The 22,737-nt window shown below is 45.2% G+C and overlaps 1 protein-coding gene across 1 annotated transcript in view; it reads right to left on the bottom strand.

The window, feature by feature from the left end:
* The window catches only part of LOC138511074 (coiled-coil domain-containing protein 158-like), a 1,345,385-nt gene that overhangs the window by 1,298,086 nt on the left and 24,562 nt on the right, over window positions 1–22,737 (bottom strand). The window lies entirely within an intron of this gene.

Genomic DNA, 22,737 nt, shown 5'->3' with positions numbered 1-22,737 from the left:
TGTGACACCCACAAATCTGCTGCTATGGCTAGCTTCTTAGGATCTATCTCCTTTGAATCTGGAAAATGCTGCTTAAGCTCAGGGGAACAAGATGCAAAAATATGTTCAAGCATGACAAGACATATCATACCTTCTAAAGTGGAGACCTTATAACCTTCAACCCAGCCAGTCAAGTTTTTTAAGGATTCAGTTACATAAGATACCCAAGTACCACCTTCTTTCTTTTTGTACTCTCTGAATCTCTTTAAGTATTGGGCAGGAGTCTTTCCAAACTTTAAGATGAGAGTTTGTTTCAACATTGCAAACATCTGCTCTCTCAGCTTTTGTCATTTCCATAATGGCACTGCAGCCAGAATGGGGCAGTCTGCTTAGTAACCAGGCAATTTTATCAGCATGATCATTTTCAAAAGGTTGAACTTCACATGCATACTCAAAGGTATTCAGCCAGTCCATAATGTCATTCTTTTCATCATACACAATGAGCATACACAATGAGCAGATCTTTTGGAAACCTCGGATTAAAGGAGGACCCAGACCCATGTCCAGGACCCTTAGATCCATTGGAAACCTGAAGCTTGGCCAGTTCCAACTGGTGATCCCTGTCCTTCTGTTTTTCTGCCTGCTCTATCTTCAGCTTGGCCATGTTAAATTCAAGCTCCTTCTGACTAAACAGCAGTTCTTGCTTCTTGAATTCAAGCATGGCCTCAGCATTAGCACTGGCAGGGGAAACATTGGACATCACATCATCTAAATCCTCATGGGTCCCATTGATAAGTGCAGCGACAGACTTGTCAGTTCTGCCAGTGATAGCAGCCCCACCACCTTCTGCACTTTCCTCAGGAGCTATGGCACTGAGTTGTGACTCTTGCCATTCCATGATTCTTTGACTCATTTCCATTGTTGTGTCTTGAGCAGGTAAACCCCTCTCAGCACACATCTTTCTCAATGTTTCAGATTAAGAAACATTTAAGGTTAACAAGGTACTTGTTTCCATATTGTTATGTAGGTCTATGGCCTGTTTCAGTTATTCTACAATAATTCACTATGTGTCCTAGGTAGAAATTACTTGAAATGCCTTCACTAGTGTGCAACACTGGATACCTTCAGTCCTATAACACCGCTGTACACCAATTTGTTAAGATGGATTTCTGAACTCTGACCTGGTGGGCAGAGGTTCAGAAGGCCAGCCTAGTTTCTTGGAACAGGGTAACCTCTGGACAAGCCAGACCAATCAAGGTAGCTATGGCAGGCGGTCAAGACTAAGTCTCAGGAGGAGTGAGGGTGACTGAAAGACCTCAATGAGCACACGAAGCAAGGACACTTACAAATTACTCCCAGACAGGTGTTATATCAAAAATATAGATACATTTATTACAAGGCCTTAACTCAGACCATAGCAAAAGAATCACAGTAATACTAAGTAAACCAACACAACTCTATCAATACAATGTATATACAAGAGCAATGGGGTATAAAGGGTTAAATGCATGAAATATGTCGACAATCTAGAAGGGAAGGAAACAGGCAGTGCAGGTAATCTTTAGGCAGTCAAAGCCCTAAGAAGAGGGGAGCCTTGTGCTCAATAGTACATGCAGTGCAAGTGCATGCGGTTGTTCCAATGGGCAAAACGGGCTCTCTTCAGGGGTCTCTAGCAGCTCAGGAAGGTGGATGAGGCGATGAAGAATAAGTTCCACTATTCAGGGAGGACCGCCACTTGAAGGCAGAGGAAGTTCCAGAGTGCGGGATGGAGTCGCTAGTTTGCACTAGCAGTGGAAAGGAGAGAGACCGTCAGGGGCCACTCATGTGTAAAAAGGGGTCCTGGCGCTAGGGGTCACCAGTTAGTGTAGGAAGTACTCACCGGTCCAGGCACACTCAGACCCAAACTTCGCCAGTTCAGTCCATTTCACATGCACGTTTGAACGCGACAAAAAGCACGGCTCTGCGGCTTTCAGTTCCTGAGAAACAGTGAGGATTCCCAAAAGGGACAGTGCCAATTTCTACACTGTGGGTGGATGAATCGACCAGGCTTCACTGTAGCAGGCTTCAGGGGCAAGAGGGTCACAAATGCAGTGCACTTGCAAAGGTTGTTTCACCGCGGCAGGGCAACACGGTAACCACGCATTCTCCGGTCCTGGTGCACTCCTCTCACTTCAGACCTGGGAATGCCAAGTGTATGAAATTCGGTGTGAGGGTGCCGTGGACATAGCGCTAACAGTATACCAAGTTTCGAGGGCCTCCTCAAAACGGCGGTGGAGACAGAGCAAAGGTCCTGCGTAAGATGGTCAGCTCACTGGTTGGCCCAGGGACACTTCCGAGAAAGCTTACTTGCAGGTTTTGGTGAAGGTGCTGAGAATAGTTGGTCCCACTATTCCAATGGGTCTAAGCATCTTTGCAGACCTTCTAGGACGACCAGATGCAGAGGGGTCCCTTGGGACGACAGCAGGCTCTTGGTACCAATCCTTCCAGCGGGTCACCAGCGGTTCCTCGACTCAGCTTCGTAGTTTCAGGATACTTGGATCCTTTCCTTCGTTCAGTGAGAACTCCAGAGATCGATATGGTATGGGTGTTTTTGGCCTCCTCTTATCCAAAGTTCCCTTTGCGCCATACGGAGAGGACCCAATGGGAGATCTGCTCACAAACACACACTCCATACATGGGCCAATCATGGACCACGGTGGTCCCAGTCATTCACAGCACTCCAGACTCTCTGACACCCAGGATGTGTATTGGGGACAGACACTCCAGCCCACATCCTGGAGGCACACACACAAGGCACGCAGAAGCCTGCAAAAGCATTGCGTTTCGTGGGAAAATGCATGACCAATTAAGGACTGACCCGGGTCGACTCGACCTGGGGAAGCTGAAGGGGCAAGATGGCCATGGGACAGGACAAAGAACCTTGTTGCATGCCCATTTTGGAGTCATGCCACCTATTTGTGCCAAACGTTGTTAACACGGTTAACATGGCAGGAAAGGGTTAAAAATGATGCAAAAAGATAGCTGCCACCAGCCCTGTCCATGACACATCTGCACATCTCACAAAAATACCATTGAGAGTATCTAGGGCCTTTGGAAAATGACTACAGACCCAAGTACACTGTACTGGAAGGTACATTGTGTACTTGTACATGTTGCAGAAAAGTAGCAAAATCGGAAAAGGGCTAAGGGAAACAAAGTCTCCCAGTACTGACTGTCTTAAGTGCATGTCAGTTTCCCCATCAAAAGTGAGCGAAAGCCCAGAGGAGTGCAGCTGAAGGCTGTGTTTCTCTGGCAAAGTCAGTCTATGATGTCTAAACAGCAGCAAAAAGTTTGGGGGTGTACACATGGAGGGAAAATTACATACAATTATGAAATCTTTCCTAACAGCCATGTGTTGTTGGAGGCGTGTTTCGGTGGGTGGCCAGAGTGAAATGTCTGAGAATTATGTTTATTTCCAGCCAATTTCTGAGACATTTCCGTCCGTCCACTCACCGAAACACATCGCCAACAACAGATGTCATACCTTCCCGCGTTCCTAGAGGTGTCCTGATTAAAACCGTACCTCACATGGGTGGGTGCATCTACCTTGGCGCAAAAGGAAAAGCCTAACCCACTGGTAACGCCAAGCCTATCGGCACAGCACATTTGTTCATGTGGGCAACCTACAGATTTGGGCCTAGGGTGGCGAAGCCAGCAAGGAAAACAGGGAAACCCATGAATTTCCCAAAAGAGGACACCCCTGGGAATCCACAGAGGTCTGCCTTGCGTGAATCGCACCATAATGTATTACCCTCAATCCCCAGCAAAGTCCAAACTTTGTTGAAAAAACTCAATTTTCAGACATTTCACTCTGCTCACCCACTGAAACACGCCACCAATGCCACATGGCCTACCTTCACACGTTCCCACATTTGTCCTGATGAAAAAGGTACCTCACATGTGTGGGTGCACCTACCTGGATGCAAAAGAAAAAAGGCTACACAACTTGTAACCCCCAAAGGGTTTGGGCAGACAACCTACAGATTTGGGTCTAGGGTGTCGAAGCCAGCAAGGAAAACAGGGAACCCCATGCATTTCCCAAAAGAGAACACCCGTGGAAATCTACAGAGGTCTGACTCTTGCGTAAATAGCCCCAGAATGTATTACCCAGAACCCCTGGCAAAGTCCAAATTTGGGGGGAAAAAACACAATTTCCGCACATTTTACTCTGCTCACCAACCAAAATATGCCGCCAACAACTCATGGCCTACCGTCCTGCATTCCCATAGGTGTCCTGACAAAAACGGTACCTCACATGTGTGGGTGCACCTACCTGGGCGCAAAGGCAAAAGCCGAAAACACGGGTAACCCGAAATCTTTTCGCACAGCAGAATTGCAGGATTTTGACTCAAGTGCACACCATACAGATTTGGGCCTAGGGTGTCCAAGCCACCAAGGAAAACAGGGAACCCCATGCATTTCCGAAAAGAGGACACCCGTGGGAATGCACAGAGGTCTGAAATGCACAAATTGGCCCAGAATGTATTACCCAGAACCCCCCCTCAAAGTGAACATTGTGTTTTTTCCCCACCAAATATCACACTTTGTCGGGATTGTGTGTAATAAAAACTGGGGCAATTTGCGCAAGTCATACTTCTGCGGATTCCCATGGTGTCCTCTTTTCAGAAATGCATGGTGTTCCCTGTTTTCCTTGGTGGCTTGGACACCCTAGGCCCAAATCTGTATGGGATGCACATGAGTCAAAATCCGGCAATCCTGCTGCGCAAAAAGAGTTGGGGATACACGTATTTTCGACTTTGCTCTTTGTGCCCCGGTAGGTGCACCCACACATGCGAGGTACCGTTTTCATCAAGACATCTGTGGGAACGCAAGACAGTAGGCCATGTGTTATTGGCGGCGTGTTTTGGTGGGTGACCAGAGTAAAATGTACGGAAATTGTGTTTTTCTCCTCAAATTTTGGCTTTGCTGTCTGTTCTGGGTAATACATTCTGGGGCGATTTGCGGAAGTCAGATCTATCGATTCCCACGGGTGTCCTCTTTTGGGAAATGCATGGGGTTCCCTGTTTTCCTTGCTGGCATCGACACCTAAGGTCCAAATCTGTAGGTTGTCTCCCCAAACCCTTTGGGGGTAACAGGTGGTGAAGCCTTTTTCCTTTTGCGTCCAGGTAGGTGCACCCACACATGTGAGGTACCTTTTACATCGGGACAACTGTGGGAACGCGTGAAGGTAGGCCATGTGGCATTGACAGGGTGTTTCAGTGGGTGAGCAGAGTGAAATGTCTAAAAATTTTGTTTTTTCAACAAAGTTTGGACTTTGCCGGGGATTGTGGATAATACATTCTGGTGTGATTCGCAGAAGGCAGACCTCTGTGGATTCCCACGGGTGTCCTCTTTTGGGAAATTCATGGGGTTCCCTGTTTTCCTTGCTGCCTTCAACACCCTAGGCCCAAATCTGTAGGTTGTAAACACGAACAAAATGTGCTGTGCCGAAAGGCTTTGGGTTACCAGTGGGTTAGCCTTTTCCTTTTGCGCCCAGGTAGCTGCACCCACACATGTGAGGTACCTTTTTCATCAGGACAACTGTGGGAACGTGTGAAGGTAGGCCATGTGGCATTGGTGGCGTGTTTCAGTGGGTGAGCAGAGTGAAATGTCTGAAAATTGAGTTTTTTCAACAAAGGTTGGACTTTGCCGGGGATTGAGGGTAATACATTCTGGTGCGTTTTACGCAAGGCAGACCTCTGTGGATTCCCAGGGGTGTCCTCTTTTGGGAAATTCATGGGTTTCCCTGTTTTCCTTGCTGGCTTCGCCACCCTAGGCCCAAATCTGTAGGTTGCCCACATGAACAAATGTGCTGTGCCGATAGGCTTGGCGTTACCAGTGGGTTAGGCTTTTCCTTTTGCGCCAAGGTAGGTGCACCCACCCATGTGAGGTATGGTTTTAATCAAGACACCTCTAGGAACGCGGGAAGGTATGACATCTGTTGTTGGCGTTGTGTTTCGGTGAGTGGACAGACGGAAATGTCTCAGAAATTGGCTGGAAATAAACATAATTCTCAGACATTGAGCTCTGGCCACCCACCAAAACACGCTGCCAACAACACATGGCCTATTTTACCGCGTCCCCACATGTTTCCCGATGAAAATGGTATCTCACATGTGTGGGTGCACCTACCTGGCCGCAAAGGGGAAAGCCTAAAACATGGCTAAACCCAAGTCTTTTCCGACAGCGGAATTTCAGGATTTTTTCTGAAGCGCACACCATACAGATATGGGCCTAGGGTGTCCAAGCCACCAAGGAAAACTGGAACCCCATGCATTTCTGAAAAGAGGACACCCTTGGGAATCCAAAGAGGTCTGAGATATAAATTATGGGCCGCATCGCGCAAGTCAGACATCTGTGCATTCCCACGGGTGTCTTCTTTTTGGAAATGCATGGGGTTCCTTGTTTTCCTTGGTGGCTTGGACACCCTAGGCCTATATCTGTATGGTGTGTGCTTGAGCAGAATTCCACAAATTCTGCTGTCCGAAAAGATTTGGGGTTAGCCATGTTTTTGACTTTCCCCTTGGCGCCCAGGTAGCTGCACCCACACATGTGAGGTACCGTTTACTTCGGGACACCTGTGGGAACGCGGGAAGGTAGGCCATGTGCTGTTGGAAGCCTGTTTTGGGGGGTGAGCTGAGTGAAATGTGCGGAAATTGGGGGTTTTTTCGCCACATTTTGGACTTTGCTGGGGTTTCTGGGTAACAATTTCTGGGCTGATTTGCACAAGTCAGACCTCTACAGATTCCCACGGGTGTCCTCTTTTCAGAAATGCATCGGGTTCCCTGTTTTCCTTGGTGGCTTGGACACCCTAGGCCTATATCTGTATTGTGTGTGCTTGAACAGAATCGCACAAATTCTGCTGTCCGAAAATGTTAGGGAGAATTCTCCAAATGTGCTAATTTCCCTTACCTTTTGAGACCCCCAGCAACTTTGCTGGATGTCTGGGATTTAATTTTTTACCTGGAAAGAGCGTGAACCTTTTTTTCCAACTCTCATGTATTTTGATGTGCGTCTTACTTTTGTGTTCTTTGGTTATGGTGTTTCAAACAAACTCTATCTTACTGTAGAGTGCTGGAGGGGTTGCCTAGCTTCCCCTGAGTCAAAACACTCATGTAACAGTAAAATGTTACCATTTCCTACTTTAAATGGCTGGTGGCAGTGGTTTAGATCAAACTACCGTGATTTTTCCAAACCGCTAAAAACGGTAGCTAAAAATTGGGTTAGCCATGTATTTCAATATGGTGCCCAAGACCTATCTGTAAAAACTCACTCTGGTCATCTTTTTTCACCATTTCTTTTAGGAAAGGTCCTTCTTGTGTTTTTCTCTGCGCACCAAACCAGTTTTGGTCCCTTTATTCATTGGCTTTTGGCGGGTTTCAGTGCTGAAGCCCACCTCTGGTGCCAGAGTGTCTGGGGTGGACAGGATGTGAGGGTGGTGCCCGAAACTCCCTGTGCTTAGTCTCCTAGGAGACCTGAATGCACTCTGCCGCGATTGGCCAGCTGGCTGTCCAGCAAGAATGCCACCCTGCTGTGTGAGTGACAGCCAGGCTGGAATAAATGGGGGAAAACTGTTTAAAAGCAGGTCTCTGGGACTTGGATAGGAGAGTCGACCACTGGAATGAAAGAACTAAAGAGGAGAGGAAGGAAGAGGACTGCTGCAACTCCTGGACGACCGGTAAAGCCATGCTGCAGGTCCAAAATGACTGAAACTCTGATGACAGAGGAGCCCTTCAAGGTTAACTTCTTCCCTTGAGTTTGGTGGGAACAACCAACTCGCAGGCCACCTGGACACCGTCCCAATCTGGTAGAATGTTCCTCAGAGTGCTGTTGAAAACTGGATAGCCAGAGGAAAGGAAACTAGTCACACCTTAAAACGACGTCTTGCTACAGCTTGTAGCCTCTTCCGTGGGCAGTGCAGGAATCTCCCAACATCCTCCTTTTTGTCCCCACGACTGAAGCTTAGGAACAGCGAGATCTGCTTGAACTGCCAGGAACAACTGCCTCTACTACAGCTTTCTTCATTGACAAGGTACTGTGCAAACGCGGTCTTAGGCAGAATCACCTGCAGTACCCTTTGGGAACAATACAGGTAATTAGGGCTACAAGTGTAAGCACAATTTCACCTTTGGTACAAGCCTGTACTACACAGTAAAGTGGTAGCGATGGCTGAGCAGCCAGACTTATCTCAAGAGTTTAAGTGAGCAGTAGAACAAGTTACACAAAGGAATAACCAATACAGTGATTCAAGTAAACACTTACTCAAGGTTTCTTAGTAAATGAATATTCATTTATTTACTCAATCATGTATAAAACATTACACTAGTATAAGCATCTCAAGATCACACACTAATACACCACAAAAATCCAACCGGAAAGTAACTTATCAAGTTTAGCTCAAAAATGAAGTGTGAGCAAAATGGCACTTCAGTTACTTAATAAAGGAGGGAAAAGACAAGGTTATAAGAATAGACAGCCCAAATACATTCATAGGCAGGGCAAAGGGTTTAAGTTAAATACAACTAGCTATTCTTCTCAACAGGCCTGGGCCAAAGTCAATGGTTCAGAGTTCAAATTGAAACGGCACACGCTGACAAACACGCTAACAAACAGGGATTTAACCCAAGACTATCCAATCTAAGTATTCAACTTATGATTTGTAAACCGAACTGACTAGCCCTGATTTGAAAAAGACGCAGATGTCGAAACACATGTAATCTCAAAGGGCAATCTTTCAAACCAATGCACAATTAAAAACTCAAAGCTTACAACTTGGAGAATAAGAGGCAGTGGTTGTCTTTCTTTTTCTTTTTCTCCTACATGATAAGGGCGCATGATAATAGTTAAAGTAACACAGTTCTTTGCATCTTGAATTCAAGCGGAGTAAGGGAGCCAGGAATCTCCGTTGTTACTCAGTCATGCAACTGTGATTTTTAAGTCAACAATCATTAAGGAGGGCGCTGAGGTCCACTGGGGTAGGCACCCAACAAAAAAAGGCTCCTTACCTACAAGAGAATATTATGTCCTGAATTTGTCTCACTTGAAAAGATGAGACTGGAGTTAGAATTTAAAAGAATCCAAGCTCAAACTGAAACAAAGCATATAGAGTTTAGACTCAGAGAAATGGAATTGAATCATGCACTTGAAATGAAAAAGTTGTCTCTTGAAACTGGTTCTCTCCTAGAGTACTCTCGGTCTTCCAGTCCTAAGAGGCCTCACATGCCCAAAGATGCAGTAAGTATGTATGAGGTTAAGCTTGATATTTTGGATTGGTTGTCTGATATTGAATATAACCATGGGATTCAAGACATTAAGGGAATCAGTTGATTCCTTGGCATTTTTCTAGGCTAACCCCTGTTGCAACTGATGTGGTAATGGAGTTGGGGGATATAGACAGAAAGGAGTATGACACTGTGAAGTTAGCTTTGATAGCTTGATTTGGGAAGACCCCTTCTCAGTATCTTAAGAGGTTTGGGACCCTCATAAAGCATGATGGTACACCTTGGGCTACCTGGGTGTGTGAATGTTTGAAAAACATAGATGGATGGGTTAATGGTTACAGAGTGAACACTTATGAAGGTATGAGAAATACCAAAAATAATTCAAATACTTCCAGTCCAAAAGAGGGCCACAAACATAACAAGGATAAGCCACAAGGGACACCAAATCAGGCTAGTGTACCTTCTGGGGACAAACCAGAAGGAGGTCAGACCAAACCCCCATTCATAAAAACATTTGGTAAATGTTATGCTTATGGGTCAACGGACCATGTGAAAGCGGATTCCAGATGTAAGGGTAAACCTTTAGGGGTCCACACTGTCTCCTTAGCCTTCTCCCCAGTGGATGAAGTACCAATGGCAAGTGGAAACTTTCACTTACTGGCTGAGGAACCCATCAAAGTCTCAGCCAGTGTTTCTTGAGTATCCCTGGGTCTGTGGGAACAACAGAACTTAGATGTGTATAACTCTATTCCAGACAATACTAAAGAGTATCACAAAGACAGTGTTCTTCTGAATGGTCAGGAGACTCCTGCCATTAGAGGCACTGGGGCCAGCATAACTGTAGTTGATTAATCAATTTTCAAGGAGGAGGATGTTGCTAAGACACCCAAATTCCTAACTAAGCTTGCTGGAGGCCCTGTCCATTTGCATCCACAGTTACCAGCTCCCATCCAGTGTAATGATATGACTGTCAATATATCTGTAAGTGTGCAGAGTGAAGTACCTGGGAGAGTTCTGTTGGGGAATGACTTAAAAACTCTTGGAATTGTATCAAGCACCCCCAGGCCTCCCACCAAAAGAAACAGGAGCAGAATAGGAAGGCCAGAGAGAGTACCTTAAGGGGCCCTCCAGAGGAGATTATAGAGGAAACTATAACTCCCAGTCCACAGGACTTACTGACTGCAATTTCTAAGAAGAAGGAGCAAAATGGGCAACCTAAATCCTCCAGGAAGAAACCAGCCAGCACTCCTGTGCTACCAATAAGGACATCCCTGAGAGGACTGTCCAAGATCACACCTGTGATCCCTCCACCAGCTGAGGCTGAATGTGTGTGCAACAATCTTGTGTGGTTGAATCAGCTGCTGAGGAATCAGACCTGGAAGAGGACCTTGCTCCTGTTGGAGATCGGGATCCTGCAGACCATCCTGAGCTGCAGTCTTTACTGGCAAAAGGTGGACCCTGTAGGGCAGACTTCAGCAGAGGTCAAAGAGAGTGTCCTACTCTTGAAGGTCTCCGCCAACAGGCAGCTTCCCAGCTGGATGGGCAAGAGCCAGGGAAGCATAGGTTGTACTGGGAAGATGGCCTCTTCTACTGTGAACCGACTGAGTCTATCCCAGGGGACTACAGAAGTCTTGTAGTGCCTCTTGAAAGCAGACTCCAGTTCCTACAGTTAGCCCATGAGAAACCTTTGGCTGGTCACTTAAGTTTAAGAAGTCCAAGGAAAGGCTCTCTCTATATTTCTACTGGACTAAATTGGGATCTGATGTAGATAAGTTCTGTAGGAGCTGTCACACTTGCCAAACCTATGGCAAGAGTGGAGCCAAGAATGTGGCACCCTTGGTGCCTCTCCCAGTGGTGGGAGTTCCTTTTGAGAGGGTAGGAATCGACATTGTTGGTCCCTTAGACCCTCCCACATCTTCAGGAAACAGGTTTATCCTGGTTGTAGTAGACCATGCTACTAGGTGTCCTGAAAATACCTATGAGAACTGTTACAGCTCAGGCTGTTGCTAAGTCCCTACTTGGTATTTCTACCAGGTTAGGTTTTCCTAAGGAAGTTATCTCTGACAGGGGATCCAATTTTATGTCCCACTACATGCAGGCCATGTGGAAAAACTGTGGAGTAACTTACACGTTTTCAACTACCTACCATCCTCAGACAAATGGATTGGTAGAGAGGTTTAACAGTACAATGAAGAGCATGATAGGTGCTTTAGAGGAACCCCTTAGAAGAAAGTGGGACCTTCTACTGCCATGCCTTCTCTTTGCTTATAGAGAAATCCCTCAGGAGGGAGTTGGATTTAGTCCCTTTGAACTTCTTTATGGCCATCAAGTTAGAGGCACCTTGGCCCTAATTAAGGAGGGGTTGGAGAGTGCTCCTTCCCCCAAGCCAGTGAGAGTCAGAGACTATGTGATAGGTCTCCGGAGGAGAATGTCACACATGATGGCCGAGGCATCAGATAACTTGAAAGCAGGTCAGGCTCTGGTGAAGCATTGGCATGACCAGAAGGCCAACATAATTGAGTTTTCTCAAGACCAGCTAGTTCTAGTTACGGTACCTAGAAGGCAGAGGGCTTTACAGGACAAGTGGATAGGGCCCTTCAAGGTTGTGGGCAAACTTGGAGAGGTCAACTATCTGGTGGACTTAGGCAATCCTAAGGAGGCTCCCAGAGTCTTTCACACCAACCGTTTAAAAGCTAATGTCTCGAGACCAGAAGTGGGCGCTTTGCTTCTAGCTTCAGCTCAAGAGGAGGAGCAGAGTGAACTTTTAGCTGACCTACTCGGAGGCCAACCTTTAGATGATACAATAGCAGGAGTTAATCTCTCTTCTAATTTGACACCTGAACAAGAGGAGGAGTGCAAGTTTCTGTTAAATCAGTTTGCCTCCCTGTGTTCACTATCACCAGGCTTGAACCCTTGGGGCCAGCATGATATTCTAACTGGTGACTGTTTACCTGTTAAAAACAGAGGTTACAGGATGTCAGATCATGTAAGATCCCACATAAAGGAGGAGGTCAACAAGATGCTTGATCTCGGGGTAATAGAGCCCTCTACTAGCCCATGGTCTAGTCCAATTGTTCTAGTACCAAAGGAAGGATCCTAGGAGTTGATATTCTGTGTGGACTAGAGAGCTCTTAATGCAGTCACCAAGACTGATGCCCACTATTTACCAAGGACAGATGAACTGGTGGACAAACTTGGTTCAGCCAAGTACCTCAGTACATTTGTTCTAACCTCAGGCTATTGGCAAATAGCACTGACATACCGTGCCAAGGAGAAAACTGCATTCTCCACCCCAGCAAGCCTCTATCAGTTTGAGGTAATGCCTTTTGGATTAAAGAATGCACCTGCTACATTCCGAAGGATGGTCAATCAAGTTCTGAATGGGATGGAGGACTTCTGCATGGCATACTTGGATGACATTGCAGTGTTCAGCCCTACTTGGAAAGAACATGTTGACCGCCTAGGATATGTTTTGCAGGCTCTTGAGCAGGCCCATCTGACCTTAAGGCTAGTACATATCAAATTGGTCACAGTAAAGTGGTCTACCTTGGACATGAGGTAGGAGGAGGTGAAATCAGGCCATTGCCTAGCAAGGTACAAGCTGTACAAAACTGGGCCATCGCTACTACTCAAACTCAAGTGAGAGCCTTCCTAGGCCTAACTGGGTACTATAGGAACTTCATAGAGAACTATGGGACCGTAGCTTCTCCCCTTGAATGTAATCTCCTCTCCCAAATTCCCTAAAAAGGTCAGGTGGAATGAGGAGTGCACTCAAGCATTTGAAGGCCTAAAGAAAGCCCTTTGTAAAGCTCCAGTCCTAAGAGCTCCTGACCATAAACAAACCTTCATTGTGCAGACAGATGCTTCCAATACAGGTATAGGTGCAGTCCTTAGTCAATTGGATGAGAAAGGTAGGGAGCACCCCATTTGCTTCATCAGCAGGAAGCTGAAGGAACCAGAAACAAGGTGGGCAACCTTTGAGCGTGAGTGCTTTGCTAATATGTAGTCACTGAAGAAGTTTAGACCATACTTGTATGGATCTACTTTTGTGTTTCAGACTGACCACCAACCCTTGAGACGGGGGATGCAAATGAAAGGGGAAAACCCAAAACTAGTGAGATGGTCAATCAGCCTGCAAGGGTTTGATTTTACCATTGAATACAGGTATGGGTGTCACCACCAAAATGCTGATGGTCTCTCCAGGATGTTTGACCAAATGGAGTAAGGAGATTCATCCAGCAGTGGATTAAATCCTCCAGTCCCTTAGTCTGGGGGGGGACGAGTATTAGGGAGAGTTCTCAATATGTGCTAATTTCCCTTACCTTTTGAGACCCCCAGCAACTTTGCTGGATTTCTAGGATTTAATTTTTTTACCTGGAAAGAGTTTGAACCTTTTTTCCCACTCTTTCATGTATTTTGACGTGTGTTTTGCTTTTGTATTCTTTGGTTATGGAGTTTTAAAGCAACTCCATGTACATCATCTGTTTCTGTGTGTCACACAGCACCTTCAGTGCAGTTGAACAGGGATGTCGTTCAGACTTCCCAAGGTTTAAATACCTTCTCTGGGACTGACTACCATCTCCCAGAGAATGTAAAGTTAAATTGACTTTACTAGTCTCTTTAAATTTACTGACCCAGCACACACTATCTTCCTATAGAGTGCTGGATGGGTTGCCTAGCTTCCCCTGAGTCAAAACACTCATGTAACAGTAAAATGTTACCCTTTCCTACTTTAGATGGCTGGTGGCCGTGGTTTAGATCAAACTACCATGATGTTTCCCGACCGCTAGCACCGGTAGCTAAAAATTGGGTTAGCCATGTTTTTCAATATGGCGCCCAAGACCTATCTGTAAAAACAGACTCCGGTCATCTTTTTTCGCCATTTCTTTTAGGAAAGGTCCTTCTTGTGTTTTTCTCTAAGCGCCAAACCAGGTTTGGTCCCTTTGTTCGTTGGCCTTTGGCGGGCTTCAGTGCTGAAGCCCTCCTCTGGCGCCTGAGTGTCTGGGGTGGACAGGATGTGAGGGAGGTGCCCAAAACTCCCTGTTCTTAATCTCCTAGGAGACCTGAATGCACTCTGGCACGATTGGCTGGCTGGCTGTCCAGCAAGGACAGCCACCCTGCTGTGTGACAGCCAGGCTGGAATTAATGTGGGAAAACTGTTTAAAAGCAGGTCTCTGGGAGTTGGAAAGGAGAGTTGACCACTACAACGAAAGAACCGAAGAGAAGAGGAAGGAAGAGGACTGCTGCAACTCCTGGATGACCGGTGAAGCCCTGCTGATGGTCCGAATTGCCTGAAACTCCTACGACAGAGAAGCTCTTCAAGGTTACCTTCTTCCCTTGAGTTTGGTGGGAACAACCAACTCGCAAGCCACCGGGACACCGTCCCCATCTGGTCGAATTTTCATCAGAGTGCTGTTGAAAACTGGATAGACAAAAAGAAGGAAACCAACTGGTGGACTTTAAGGCACTCACACCTTAAACTGACGTCTTGCTACAGCTTTTGGCCTCTTCCCTGAGCAGTGCAGGAACCTCCCTACTTCCTCCTTCTTGTCCCCATGACTGAAGCTCAGGGACAGCGAGATCTGCTCCAACTGCCAGGAATCACTGCCTCAGCTACCGCTTTCTTCATTGACAAGGTACTGTGCAAACGCGGTCCGGAAATCTGTTCGGCCATCGAGATAGTGCGTGAAACTTTCCTCAACTACAAAGAATTGTCCTTCCCTTAACAGTCATCAAACTTTTCAAACAGCCAAATCCTTTAAAAATCTGTGGCAAAGTCTTAACCATCATATCCCAGAACTGTGCTAACCTATACAAAAGACTCTGAACCATTGACTTTCGCCCAGGCCTATTGAGAAGAATTGCTGGTTGTATTTAACTGGAACCCTTTGCCCTGCCTATGAATGTATTTGGGCTGTCTATTCTTATAACCTTGTCTTTTCCCTCCTTTATTAAGTATCCGAAGTGCCATTTTGCTCCCACTTATTTTGGAGCTAAACTTCATTCATTCATTTACTTACTGGTTGGATTTTTGTGGTGTATCTTTGTGTGATATTGAGCTGCTTATGCTAGTGTAATGTTTTCTAACTGACTGAGTAAATAAATGTATATTCTTTTACCAAGAAACCTTTAATGGGAGAGGAGGAGAAAGGACAGAGCGCAAATATCATATAAAGCGTCCATAGATCTGGCGAAGGAACGACAAAGCAGATGTCGGTGAAGGTGTGTCTGGAGGAAGCACTGGAATAGGTGTCAATGATAGGGAGACCAGGGTTGGAGGCCAAGATATCCTTTTTGAACTTCTTCCTACCAGACTTAGTGAGAAGGGAAGGATAGTCAATAGAGAAGCAGTTGGAGAATATAGGAGAAACAGAAAGCACCATGGGTGAGGTATCGAGAGAGGGGTGCAGAAAGCAGGGGGGAGGGACAGCAGGTAGGAGTAAAACAAGTAGAACAGTGATATCACTGGGCCAGTAGGTTACAGAAAAAAAGTACAGGCAAAGGGCAAAGCAAGTTTGCAAAACACAACTAGATTTGACTTTTAAGCAAAATGCAAAAACACAGCTAGATTTGACTATTAACCAAAATGAAAAAACACAGCTAGATTTGACTTTTAACTAAATTGCAAAAAACACAGCTAGATTTGACTTTTAACCAAAATGCAAAAACACAGCTAGATTTTACTTTTAACCAAAATGCAAAAACACAGCTAGATTCGAAAGTACAGTTAGGTTCAGATGCTAGCTGTGTGTGTAAAATGCAATGCCATTAGGAGTGTAACATGGGAGACAAGCAAAGAAGGAAGAGAAGTCAAGAAGGGGGAGGAGTGTGACCAGAAGGAGGGAACTAACCCATAGTTAAGGGTGTGTGAATGTTATGGTAGTCCAGGTGTCATTGCAGTGTAAGGTAGCAGCAGCGTGAAGCTCAAAGTGCAGGGGTCCAAGTGAAACCAAGTAAGCGTTCTGGTAGTGGACAGAGAGCAGACAGGAGCCTTCGTTGATGATGTCATCGGTTCATGCAGTGCAAAAAGTGAATGATGGATGTCTTAGCGAATGAGCTAAATTTGCGAGATTGCTAACATGGGTTGATGAGGAAGCAGGACCTGTATCTATATTATCCATGAAGAATGCAACACTGTGTTGAAAAACAAAGGCCTGACCAAAGTTGTAGAAAATAAAGGATGCCAGAAAATAGTTGATATTCCAATAATGACAGGAGGAACTGCAGTATAGATGGGTCGCTATTGGGCCTGTGGACCAAGGGCTTATATGAAGTTACCTAACAGCTTGGAAGGAATTCCTTCATTGGTGATAATACATGTTCCTGCATTGGTGATTCCTCAAAGTGATCTCCGAATTTAATGCGATGAGAGAAGAATTAAGGGCCATCAGACTTATGACCCTCCAGAACATGTATGTCCTGGACTTGATTACAGCAATGGAAGGAGGTGAGCATGCAAAGATCGAGTCTTCCTGCTGTACATACCCACCTGTATTTGTATTTGTATTTATTTTATTTATATAGAGTTTTATTCCAAAGTGCTTTACAGATAAATGACAAGAATACATCCAACATAAAACTGTAGAAGCAAACAACAATATGTATGAATCCAACCCGTAAAGCAGTAGGTATGACAATTTACAAATGAGGATGAAGAAGAAAGGAGGAAAGGGGGAAGGAAGGGAAGAGTGTGAGAGAGTAAGGAGAAAAGCGAGTAAGTGGGAGGAGAGAAGGACTTAGTAGAGAAGGGGGAAGGTAAGGAGAACTATGAGGGGGTACTAGAGAGAGAGGGAGAGAGGTGAAAGGGAAGAAGGTGTCAGGGTGGGGAATAAAGGAGTGATTTCAAGGAGGCGCAGAAGGAGGAATAGGTGGGGATGGAGCCGATAAAAAGACCTGCCCACGACGAAGAAAATGGAACCTTGACAGAAGCAATAACTATGCTGTCGGCCCTGCATATGATGGGTATAGTGTCCTTTCATCGCCATGCTTTCTAACACCTGCCTTTTAAACGTAGACAGAATAACGAGAAACTTTAATTGAATTTGTTTAGGGGGGTGGGAAAGGGCAGATAACGGGTTGGGGGTCAGATATAGTAGAAAATAGGTGCGGGAGAGAGGGTTGGGGGACCCCCGAACGAAGAAAAAAATCAAAGAGGTTTTTCATTATTCTGTCCATATTTAAAAGGCATGCGTCAGAAAGCCTGACAATGAAATTACATGGAACCATACGAAGATGGTGGATGAAGTAGATGAGACCGAAGATTCAGATTCGTTTTTATCTATGTTCTTATGGGTTCCAACTTGGATGGCAAATGCCTTCAAACTACTTGGAGCAATACTAGTGTTAATATTGCTGGGATTCTGTTTTATAAGAATATTCATAGGATAGTGCAAGAAAACCGGGAAGAAAGCTATTGGAATGAAGATAATGATCGACGTGGCTGATGAGCGCATCCAAACTGAAAACACCACCCATGAGCACCTGAATGACAACTCTCTGGTACCCCGAGGAATGATGTTTTGCTATCCTAACGAACATAAGAACTATGTGTGATGTTGGGTGTTCTGTTCACCAACTGGGGAGTGCTGCAATATGACCTGGAGTGTGGATGAACACAAAAAGAATGCAGGTGAGCTGAGGAGGGGTGATGCATCCCAAAGAAACCATTCTGTGGAGAAAAGGTGAAGAGTATTTAGGAGGTGGTCGAGGACTCGCCAGAGGGGGGAATGTAGAGAAGCAGCTGTATACATCATTAGACCTCACCCCCCTCGCTGCCGTCATATTGGAAGAACAAGAAGACATTATGCCGGATCCCTGGTATTATCTCAATACTACATCGAAGATATGAGAGACGTTATGCACTCAGACAACCGTATCAAATGTATCCAAGAACTGAAGTAGTAGAAGGAAGTCTGCAGACATCAATGGAGCTCGAAGACGTATATGCAAAAGCTAACAAATGCAAAGTGATGTCATAAAGAGAAGACACAATGATGCACTGAAACAATAAGACTACTTAAAGAATGAAGATGTAACTAAATAAGCAAAAGTAGGCATATATACAAGTGAGAAGAAACCATATATACAAAGAAGATATGTAACCAGAGACGTAGGCAATGTATACACACAGAAAAACAAGGTAGATGAGCCACATAGAAGCTTGCAGCAGTAGAAAATATAACACTGGTAAACCGTCCATGTTAGCTCTGAATAATAGTAACCGAATAACTCGAAGGAGCGAGGTCAAGGCTGCAGAGCTGACAGGCGCTGGAAACTGAATTTGTGCATGAACAAAGGATGGCTGTTGGCTGAGGATCAAGGATGCCTCAGCAAGAAGCAACTGCAAGGTACAAAGGGAGTCACAATGGATAAGCCATGTACATAAGATATATTTCTCTTAGGTTAAGCAAAGGAGTGAACATTTGCAAATGCCAAGCATTGTACAATTAAAGAAATGGAAAGCATATGCAAGATGGAACAACCAAGTCTACAGAGGTCGAGAAGAGTGACACCCAGTATAATTGAATCAAATAGGACTAAATAAAAGGGCAAAGTTGACAAAATCATGGTCTCCTCACACGTGGTGCAAGACTAGAAAACAAGGCTTATTCATGAAGCTCCAGATGAAGATAGCAATGTACCTTCACTCCTTTTAAATTTCCGGAGAATAGAACATCCAGCAAGGTCAACCACAAGAAGAAGCCTTGGCTGAGGGCCTAAGTGATGAGTGATGGTAGGCTAATTGGCCAAGTGGGTAGTTTCCTGACGTTGTTCCTCGCACCTGGGTTTTGTTTTGCTTATGTCCTACTAACGAGCCGAATGTCCAAGGTTAGGAGAGAATACCAACCAATCATGAGGGCCTATGCAATGATGAACATACATTGTTGCGCGGGCCAATCTGCTGCTGTTATTCTGCTATGCTCCCTGTTGCCTCCCCTCATAACAAAACAAAAATAAAGATGGCGCCACCAAGGTAAAGGCCTCAGGTGACTGGAACAGCTGGTGGGGAATGTGTATTCTCGCCCACTGTTCCAGCCACCTGATTGGCTGAGCGCCCTTCCCCCGGGTGTGAATGTGCACTAACTCTTTTTTCTACGGTCCCCTTAGCTCTCTGCCTCCTCTGTGTAGAAGATGTCACTATATGCTCCCGTAGACACAACCCTTGCCCAATAGTGTTCCAATAAAAAATGACAGCAGAAAGTGAGACAGCTATAGGCGCCATGCTGGCGGATAAGGATGTAGAGCAGGAGCCAAAAGCCTCTACTGAATGTGCCGCCCTTAATTTGCCTATATTTTGGGAACCGGAAATGGTGACAAGCAAGACACCGGTAATAATGGCAATAACACGAGCAGCTTTTGAAACAAAATACCCATTGAGAAAACCGTTTGTTATGTATCCATGAAGAGCTGACAGCTTCTTGGGGAAGATCCCTGAAGTGCGAGAGAAAATGAGAGAGAGTAAGGAGAAAAGTGAGTCAGTGGGAGGAGAGAAGGACTTGGGAGAGAAGGGGGAAGGTAAGGAGAACTATGAGGGGGTACTAGAGGGAGAGGGAGAGAGGTGAAAGGGAAGAAGGTGTCAGGGTGGGGAATAAAGTAGTGATTTCAAGGAGGCGCAGAAGGAGGAATAGGTGGGGATGGAGCAGATAGAAAGACCTGCCCACGATGAAGAAAATGGAACCTTGACAGAAGCAATAACTATGCTCTCGGCCCTACATATGAAGGGTATGGTGCCCTTTTATCGCCATGCTTTCTAACACCTGCCTTTTAAACGTAGACAGAATAATGAGAAACTTTAATCGAATTTGTTGAGCGGGGTGGGAAAGGGCAGATAACGGGTTGGGGGTCAGGCATAGTACAAAATAGGTGCGGGAGAGAGGGTTGGGGGGCCCCCAAAAAAAGAAAAAAATCAAAGAGATTTTTCATTATTCTGTCCATATTTAAAAGGCAGGCGTCAGAAAGCCTGACGATGAAATTACATGGAAACATATGAAGATGGTGGATGAAGTAGATGAGAATGAAGATTCAAATTCATTTTTATCTATGTTCTTATGGGTTCCAACTTGGATGGCAAATGCCTTCAAATTACTTGGAGCAATACTAGTGTTAATATTGCTGGGATTCTGTCTTATAAGAATATTCATAGGATAGAGCAAGAAAACCGGGAAGAAAGCTATTGGAATGAAGATAATGATCGACGTGGATGATGAGCGCATCCAAACTGAAAACACCACCCATGAGCACCTGAATAACAACCCGCTGGTACCCCAAGGAATGATGTTTTGCTATCCTAACGAACATAAGAACTATGTGTGATGTAGGGTGTTCTGTTCACCAACTGGGGAGTGCTGCAATATGACCTGGAGTGTGGATGAACACAAAAAGAATGCAGGTGAGCTGAGGAGGGGTGATGCATCCCAAAGAAGCCATTCTGTGGAGAAAAGGTGAAGAGTATTTAGGAGGTGGTCGAGGACTCGCCAGAGTGGGAATGTACAAAAGCAGCTGTATACGTCATTAGACCTCACCCCCTCGCCACCGTCATATTGGAAGAACAAGACGACATTATGCCAGATCCCGGGTATTATCCCAATACTACGTCAAAGATATGAGAGACGTTATGCACTCAGACAACCGTATTAAATGTATCCAAGAACTGAAGTAGTAGAAGGAAGTCTACAGACATCAATGGAGCTCGAAGACCTATAAGCAAAAGCTAACAAATGCAAAGTGATGTCATAAAGAGAAGACACAATGATGCACTGAAACAATAAGACTACTTAAAGAATGAAGATGTAACTAAATAAGCAAAAGTAAGCATATATGCAAGAGAGAAGAAACCATATGTACAAAGAAGATATGTAACCAGAGACGTAGGCAATGTATACACACAGAAAAACAAGGTAGATGAGCCACATAGAAGCTTGCTGCAGTAGAAAATATAACACCGGTAAACCGTCCATGTTAGCTCTGAATAATATTAACCGAATAATTCGAAGGAGAGAGGTCAAGGCTGCAGAGCTGGCAGGTGCTGGAAACCAAATATGTGCATGAACAAAAGATGGCTGTTGGCTGAGGATCAAGGATGCCTCAGCAAGAAGCAACTGCAAGGTACAAAGGGAGTCACAACGGATAAGCCATGTACATAAGATATATTTCTCTTAGGTTAAGCAAAGGAGTGAACATTTGCAAATGCCAAGCATTGTACAATTAAAGAAATGGAAAGCATATGCAAGATGGAACAACCAAGTCTACAGAGGTCGAGAAGAGGTACACCCAGTATAGTTGAATCAAATAGGACTAAATAAAAGGGCAAAATTGACAAAATCATGGTCTCCTCACACGTGGTGCAAGACTAGAAAACAAGGCTTATTCATGAAGCTCCAGATGAAGATAGCAATGTACCTTCACCCCTTTTAAATTTCCGGAGAATAGAACATCCAGCAAGGTCAACCACAAGAAGAAGCCTTGGCTGAGGGCCTAACTGATGAGTTATGGTAGGCTAATTGGCCAAGTGGGTAGTTGCCTGACATTGTTCCTCACACCTGGGTTTTGTTTTGCTTATGTCCTACTAACGAGCCGAATGTCCAAGGTTGGGAAAGAATACCAACCAATCATGAGGGCATATGCAATGATGAACATACATTGTTGCGCGGGCAAATCTGCTGCTGTTATTCTGCTATGCTCCCTGTTGCCTCCCCTCATAACAAAACGAAAATAAAGATGGCCCCACCCAGGTAAAGGCCTCAGGTGACTGGAACAGGTGGTGGGGAATGTGTATTCTCGCCTACTGCTCCAACCACCTGATTGGCTGAGCACCCTTCCCCCGGTCTGAATGTGCACTAACTCTTTTTTCTATGGTCCCCTTAGCTCTCTGCCTCCTCTGTGTAGAAGATGTCACTCTATGCTCCCATAGATGCAACCCTTGCCCAGTAGTGTTCCAATAAAGAATGACAGCAGAAAGTGAGAAAGCTATAGGCGCCATGCTGGTGATAAGGATGTAGAGCAGGAGCCAAAAGCCTCTACTGAATGTGCCGCCCTTAATTTGCCTATATTTTGGGAACCGGAAATGGTGACAAGCAAGACACCGGTAATGATGGCAATAACACGAGAAGCTTTTGAAACAAAATACCCATTGAGAAAACCATTCGTTATGTATCCACGAAGAGCTGACAGCTTCTTGGGGAAGATCCCTGAAGTGCGAGAGAAAATGGACGAAAGAGCAGACTGGTGAAGTCACATGATGTAAAGTGACACACCAAAGAGATAACAGAAGAGAAAGTAAAGAGAACATATAGAACCTGGTGATGAAGTAAGAATCGAGTAAACATTCACATGTAAAATAGAGATTACACGTGTGGAGGAGCACCGAAAAAAATGCAAACCATTTTACAGATGCTATAAAGCAGTAATCATAAAGGCTGGCTATATGTAGTGAATAGATTGCAACGATGCACCAAGGTAAATAGATGCATACGAATCTGGATGTTCCACATCGTCTTTT

This window comes from Ambystoma mexicanum, chromosome 6p (genome assembly GCF_040938575.1).
Source record: "Ambystoma mexicanum isolate Mex_15411 chromosome 6p, UKY_AmexF1_1, whole genome shotgun sequence".
NCBI lineage: Eukaryota > Metazoa > Chordata > Amphibia > Caudata > Ambystomatidae > Ambystoma > Ambystoma mexicanum.
The sequence above is the reverse complement of the archived record's forward strand: the minus strand, read 5'-3'. Positions and strand labels throughout refer to the sequence as shown.